Consider the following 7,572-nt stretch of genomic DNA (forward strand, 5'->3'; position numbering starts at 1 on the left):
AGCTGTAAATCAAGGCCGGGTCTGAAAGGGCCAGCATGCAGGGCATCCAGACCCGAGCCATGCCGCCAAGCCAGACAAGGACAGCCCTGCCTGTTAGGGAGCAGCTCCCCGAGCCCCTGGGGTCAGTCCTCACCATTGGCGAATTCCACCTGTGGACGCAAAGGGGATGCCTGGTTGGCTCTTGGCCCTGCAAGCCATGCAGATAAAGGAAAAGCGAGGCTCTCTAGTGAGGTGGCAGGGGAGGGGAGCATCTCTCTCTGTGTCCTGCAATTCCCATGAGAGTATGAGGGGGACAATTCAGAAGTGAGGACTGTGCAACACCCTTTGTTTCCAGGGGCCCCAGGCTTGAAGACACGGCTCGCCATGGCGTCTGCCGGGTGTGGACCAAGCCAGGTGACTCCCTCCCTGCCCTGGACGCACGCTTGCTGGAATGTCATCCATCAGCTCCTGGAAGTGAGCAAGCCCAGGATGGTTCAGTTAAGAAGCCAGCCAGAGGCGACCTCTGTCTTTAACTTGTTAACTCCTTCACGGCAGGTCACCCCCGGTGGCTTTCATGTGGAGAGGAAGATGGCCCCTCTCCTCCACATCTGCACAGGGGCACCCTGACTCCTGGGCACAGCAGGCTTGCGCCCCGCAAGCACAGAGAGGTACAGGCAAGGTACATGACAACTTCTTCCACGTTGGGAGAAACCAGCGAGGGGGCTGATGAGTTTCTAGGTGGAAGATTTGGGGCATTAGGGCCAGGGGATACTCCACTCAGCCTGTGTGTTGCCCTGAGGAGGCCTGGGGTGTTGTAGAGTGGGGAGCAGTGGGGAGAGTCTGACAGGGTGGGACTCTGGGGCCCGAGGCCATAGCCACTTGGCGTGCTGCGGTGTCTGTGTCATCTGTTGGGTTTCTGCCCAAGATTCCTTTTAGACAGAGTTCTGCTGCTGTCACAAGAAGAAAAAGGAAAAAAGGAAAAGGGAAAAATAAAGATAAAAAGAAAAAAGAGAGGGGCACCTGGGTGGCTCAGCTGGTTAAGCGTCTGCCTTTGGCTCTAGTCATGGTCCCAGGGTTCTGGGATCGAGCCTCACACAGGGCTCCCTGCTGAATGGGGAGCCTGCTTCTCCTTCTGCCTGCTGTTTCCCCTGCTTATGCTCTCTCTTTCTCAAATGAATAAATAAAATCTTAAAAAAAAAAAATAAAGAGAGAGAGAGATGTTAAAGGGGTTTCTTAGTTAAAGCCACATTCCTGCTGGGGTCCTGTTCTTCTCCAGACTCCTGCCAGGGAGACAGCAAGAGTCACCCACTGTCCCCCTGTGCTCACTCATGTTCACCCAGGGAAGTCGTGCAGAGCTGGGCGGGGACCCTGGTCTGGCAGCTGGCTGCCTCATGCTGCACCTGTCAAAGACCCACGTGACTGTGCTCCCTCCACACCGTGTTAATTCTCAGGACAGTCCTGGACACTCCCCTAACAATGATCAGCGATGGAGTCCCTCTCCAGTCTGTGCGTCCACAAGAAGCCAGAGACCAGAGGGATGAGCAACCACTAATATTTATGGAGTCCTTACTACAATCAGGCACTGTGCCAAGGGAGGGATTTTTTTAATTGCCTCTCCTTTATAAGGGAAGGCCATATTATTATTATTTCCGATTTACACATGGGGAGACTGAGGCTAAGGGAGATCAGACCAAATGCACCAAATGCACCAAATGCACCTAGCCAGGGAGTGAAAAAAACAGAGTGGGAGGCCCTTACCCTCTCCTGACCCCGTCTGCATACTCTGCCCATGGCCACACTTTCCCTTCTGGGCTGGCCCTGGGCTGCTCCACTCTGTGGCCTTGGTGGGGTCCCCAACTTGGCCCGGGGTACTGCAGGACCTCAAGGAAGAAAGGGCCCACGAGGGAAGGTGGGAACCACTTCTGGGCACAGGCTGTTCCGGTGACTCCCCCCCCCCATCGTCTCCAACATAGCACCCCCAGACTCCATCCATGCAAGCCCCCACCCTCCCTCCTGCAGCCTGGGGCCTGGGTTGGCATCTCCCTCCCCCAGCCACTGACTCAGCACTTCCTTCTCTGGGGGAAGCCGCCAGGCTGCTGTGAGTGTGAGTGGGTGTGGACACCTGCAGCCTGGGAGGGCTCCTGCCCACCTGTCAGGGAGGCAAGGTCCTCTGGGGGACCCTTCTAGACCCACCACAGCTACCCCATCATCCCAGTTTCCCACGTGCCTGACTCCGCATCCAGATTTCCCCTTTGTGTCAGGCCCCCAGTCCTGCTGGATCGGGGCCCACCCAAATAACCTCATCTGACCTTGATCCTTCGCAGACACTCCACTTTCAAGGAAGCTCCCCTTCATAGGTCTCGGGGTGAGGACTTCAACTGCTTTGGGGGAGGCGCACAATTCAACCCATAACCTGCCCCCGTAGACTTGCTGAATGGATTCAATGAGCCAGTGGACGAGGGCCTGCACAGTCATCACGCAACAAACGTCCCTGTGTGCATACAGCTGTCTCCCTGCGGGAGTGTGGCAGCCTGCCAGGGGTTGGGCGGTGGGAGCGGGGAACTGCAGCGGGAACTGTGCACCCCCGGAGCGTGGCCAGCATCAGGAGAGACCGCAGTGGAAGCGGGCACTTCCCTCAAGTCCCAAGACCTCACCTCACCCGTCAGCAAGGGCAGCTATGGTTCCCCAGATGCTCAGAGTCTGATTTTTTTAAAAATTTTTCCTTTATAAAGATTTTATTCATTTATTTGACAGAGAGAGAGATCACAAGTATGCAGAGAGGCAGACAGAGAGAGAAGGGGGAAGCAGTCTCCTTGCTGAGCAGAGAGCCCGATGCGGGGCTTGATCCCAGGACCTGAGCCAAAGGCAGAGGCTTAACCCACTGAGCCACCCAGGTGCCCCTCAGAGTCTGATTTAATGTGTGACCGACACATTTAATGTGTGACCCTATCAAATACTATGACCGCTGTTGTCAGTGTTTTCGGACATTTTGAAGGGGAGGGGATGGTCATCGCCAGGGCTCTCTGAGTCTCCCAAGGCGCCCCTTGATACAGTCACTGCGTCACTGCGGCTGATAGTCCTGAGGGGCTGAGTCACAGAGTGACGTTGGTGTTCCCAGAATGTGCCCAGGCCCCCTCAGTGGGGCCATGTCTCACATGTGGCCTCATTGTGGGGATAGCAGCTTTCGAGCTGGGAGGCACAGACCATGATGAGTGGGCGTGAGCGGCTCAGCGTCCTCCATCTGGGCGAGCAGATTGAATCTCAAATTGGTGCCTGCGTTCCGCACTTAGAACTACGTCTTCACTCAGCACTTTACGAATCTCAAGTTCAAAGTCGGGAACGAAGGTCTATTCATGAATCCTATCTAATGAGGATACAAAGCTCTCATTATGGTGCTTGTAAATAGTCCCTACCGAGGTGTGCTTCCTTGTATTTCTTCTGGGCTCCTTACAAAATGTTACGCAAGCCAAGGACATCAAGGCCCGCAGGCAGCACCGTGGGGGTGAGGGGAGATGGCCAGGACAGAGCTATGGGTTGGCCCCTTGGGCAAAGATCCCGGTAAAGACAATGATGGATGAGTGTATGGCAGTCTTAGCCCTAACATGTACCCATGTTAGGAGCAAGCATGTACCCAACCTCTCCCCTGCCCCAAGTACCAGACTCGTGTGCCATTGTCTTTCCTCTTCCCAGCCACATGCAGAGGGAGTAGTATCATGGTCTCTGCATTTTATAGTCAAAGGAAAGAAGGCTTACTGACTTGCCCAGGGTCACCTCGCCAAGGAGTGGCAAATGCCTGATTCTTGTCCTTTCCCAGGACACTGGTCCACCTTCCAAGGGCTGGTCCACCTCCCCAAGTCTGCAGCAGAGCGATGGAGTCCCTCTCCAGTCTGTGTGTCTACAAGAAGCCAGAGACCAGAGGGCTGAGCAAGTACGGGGGCTCCCTGTGTTCCTTGTTAGGCCTGATGAAGGAACTGTCTCCCATCACCTAATCACGACTCAAGAAGATGTGAAAAGGAATCTATAGAGCAGTGAAAAAGAACAAAATCTGGAGATCTGGGGCCACATGGGGGAAGCTTGGTGGACACAGGGCTGAGCAGGAAAAGTCAGACACGACAGCATACCGCCTATGCTCCTCACTTCGGTGATGGTCTGAGACAGACGCAGCCAGTCCTGCGGGGGTCAAGTGAGGAGGAGAGCTATCTCTGGGAAGCCTCCCCGGCAGGTAGAAATGGCTCTCATCTTGGATTGCAGGGGGTGGGTGGGGGCAGAATGGGGGGAGGTGGCCCACAGTGGCCATACATATAAAAAGTCTTCAACCTGCAGACTTCCTGTGTGCCTTTTATTATATCTGATTTGTACCTCCAGAGAACAAAACAGATGCAAAGAAACCAGAGAGTTCTGATTGGGGTAAAAAGGGCAGACAAAGGCACCTAAAAAATAAAAGATGGGCTTGGAGGAGTGGGGTAGAGGTGGTGATTGCCCTAGGGGGTGTTAACAGCCAAGATCTGGACCCCAGTTTGGTCCATTCCCTCTTTACAAAATCTGGAGAGTCGGGTACTGTTCAGGAGTTCCAGAGTGGGGAGCGGGCACGTCTCCTGCCCAGGGGGCGAGCTAGCTTCTGCTGCTCTCTTCACCTGTTTAGTGATTCTCTCATCATCCTGTCAGTGTTCCCCAGGGTTTGTGGGGGGTCTGCTGTGTGCCTGGCACTATGTGACATCCCAAGGATCCAGCCATGCGTGAACAGAGTGACAAAAACATCTGCTGTCATGTGGCGGTCATCCTGGCATAAGGGAGGACTATGACTTGAAAGTAATGGTAAAGTGCACAGTATGTTAGTTGGAGAAAAGTAAAACCAGGAAAGAAGTGAGGAGTGAAGGGCAGATGGCATTTTCAAACAGGGTGATCCAGGAAGGCCTCCCTTAGGTGGCGTTTCAGCAAAGATCAGGAGGACTGGTGGGGGTGCAAATGTCCTGAGGCCACTGGGCTGCCATTTCTGGGGAGAGGGAAGCAGGGAGGGGCCAGGCTGGCTGGAGGGGTGATGGAGGGAGAGCCACAGAGCTGCAGTCTGGGAGGTGACGAGGGCTCTAAAGTCAGGGCTTGTTCAGACTTGGGCTTTACTGAACCCGGGAGGGGTTTTAGACATAGGGCTGTCATAACGTGGTAGTATATTTGTGAAGGATGACTTGGCAGAAACTGTTTCTGCAAAGTCACTCAAGGGCGCTGTGCCTCTGTTCTCCCACAGGCGCACCTCTGCCATGGAGAGAAGGGGAAGGGCCCTGGTGTCCCAGGAGAGGGAGAGGGGCAGCCCAAGCCCTTCTGGACAGGGAGTGCCAGGGCCTTTGAAGACTGCAGACAAGGACTGTTGCCTTGTAATTCCTCTGGAGGTTTTCCAAGGAGGCGAAGGCTGCCCAGCCAGATTCCTTCGAAGCTCCTGCCTGGGGCCAAAGAGGGTGAGGTGAGGTGGAGACCGGACCATCCCAGGCAGGCAGGCACGGCCTCTCCCCTTCCCCGAGAACTGGTGACCTCACCTCCTCTCCCTGAGCAGGGAGGTCATCGCTTGGACCTGGGGAAGGGGCAGAGGGCTCTGGTGGGGCCAGACAGAGGTCTCCCTCCCTGCCACAAGGCCCTTTTTGAAAAGGGGAGGGACAACATTTGTGACATGGCTCTCTCACTCCCAGCTGTGTGACTTGCCAGAACATCAATCTCCCACTCTAGGCTGTTCTCCTTCCTATAAAATAAGGGGCTGGGACAGAGTCTCCTCTTTTTTTTTTTTTTTTTTTAAGATTTTTTTTTTCTTCTTAAGTAGGCTCCAAGCCCAGTGTGGAGCCTAACGCAATGCCCGAACTCAGCACCCTGAGATCAGAGACCGGAGCTGAGATCAAGAGTTGGACACTTAACCGACTATGCCACCCACACATCTTTTAAGATTTCCTTTTTAAGTCATCTCTGCACCCAAGGTGGTGCACCCAAACACACGACCCCGAGATCAAGAGTCCCATGCTCTACCGACTGAGCCAGCCAGGTGTCCCTCCTGATTTTTTGTTCATTCGACAATGGTAGCCCTTGTCAGCACACCTGGTCTAGCACAAGGGCCTCGACCTCCAGGAGCTCAGGCCAGGGTCGTCTTAACTCCCCAGGGGTGAAGTGCGAGTGTGTCCCAGGCGGGCTGACGTTTTGCCTTGTCCTCATTGCCCATGTCGCCTCACCAAGGAAACATGACAAGCCTTATACTTTTTTCTTTTCTTTTCTTTTTCTTTCTTTCTTTCCTTTTTTAACCAACTGAGTCCTGCCAAGACTTAGGTTTAAAGACACAGTATAGCTCTGCCTTCCAGACACCTGAAGTCACCCTCCTGCTTCAGACACAGTCACAGGCTCCCCGGGACTTAAGGAGCAACCACCTGCCTCTACCGTCTGGTCTCCGTGACCCTCGTGGTGGAGGCACTCAGCCGTTGGGACCACTCCGCAGCCTCGTCAGACCTCAGAGGGACATCACTGTCCAGCCCAGGCCCTGAGCGGGCTCTGCCTGGCATACCCTCGGTCTGTCAACTAGCCATTTGCAGAGTCCTTTCTATTGACCTGTGGTTTATGAAACACTGAATGTTTATAAAAAACCCCATGGAGCCGAGTTGAGGGATTTGCCTGGAGTCCCACAGCCGGTGAGGCGGCCGGAAACCACACCCAGATCTCCAGAAGCTCCAGGGCTGAGACCTGGATCGCTCGCAGGGCTTCTCTCCCTTCACCCCGTCTCCATGCGGGTCTCTCTGCTTGGGGTGGACCACAGCAGGGCCTGGGCCGCCTCCGGCTCCCCAACATGGGCCGCGGTTGTCCAGGTCCCCATAGGAAATAGGGAGCATTTCCTGTTGTCCCGCTCAGGGCTGGGAGAGCTGGCTCTTCCCAGCAGCCACTGCAGGGCAGGTCTTGCTCACCCAGGTGCCCCAGCGCTCCCTCCACTGGGCGGGTAGGGCTCACTGCTGCCCAGACTTGTGGCTCCCATGACTCACCCAGAGCCTGGGCACCGCCCCACTCGCCTGGAGAAGACCTGTGGAAACCAGCTGGGTCAGGCCAAGCTGGCAAAGCAGCCCTTCCACCCACTTTCCCTGCCAGCTTGGGTCCCTGCAGTGTGGCCCTCAGTTTTCCCACTGGGTCGATGGGCTTAAGGAGCTAAGGCTTCCAACCTCCAGGTCCGCTTACCAGTTAGAGCTTTCCTCCATCAAAATCTGCCTGATCCAGAGGTGCCTGGGGGGCCCAGTCGGTTAAGCAACCACCTTCGGCTCAGGTCATGATCTGACCCCCTATCGGGGTCCCTGCTCATAGGCAGGGGGGGCGGGGGAGTCTACGTCTCCCTCTCCCTCTGTGTGTGCTCACACTCGTCTCTAGCTCTCACTCTCTCTCAAATAAATAAATAAAATCTTAAAAAAAATATATATATATACCTGATCCTCCATGTTCTCTGTAATCATGAGAAAGATTTCCTCCTGTAACAGGCCTCCGATTCTGGGGAATATTGTCCTCTTGGATATTAACAATGGCCGCTAACATTCGTCAACAGCCAACTGTATGCTTGGCACTATCTAAACAGAAGAAAGCTTTTGA

Source organism: Mustela putorius, unplaced genomic scaffold (genome assembly GCF_011764305.1).
Source record: "Mustela putorius furo isolate JIRA1106 unplaced genomic scaffold, ASM1176430v1.1 tig00000407_pilon_pilon_pilon, whole genome shotgun sequence".
Classification (NCBI taxonomy): domain Eukaryota; kingdom Metazoa; phylum Chordata; class Mammalia; order Carnivora; family Mustelidae; genus Mustela; species Mustela putorius.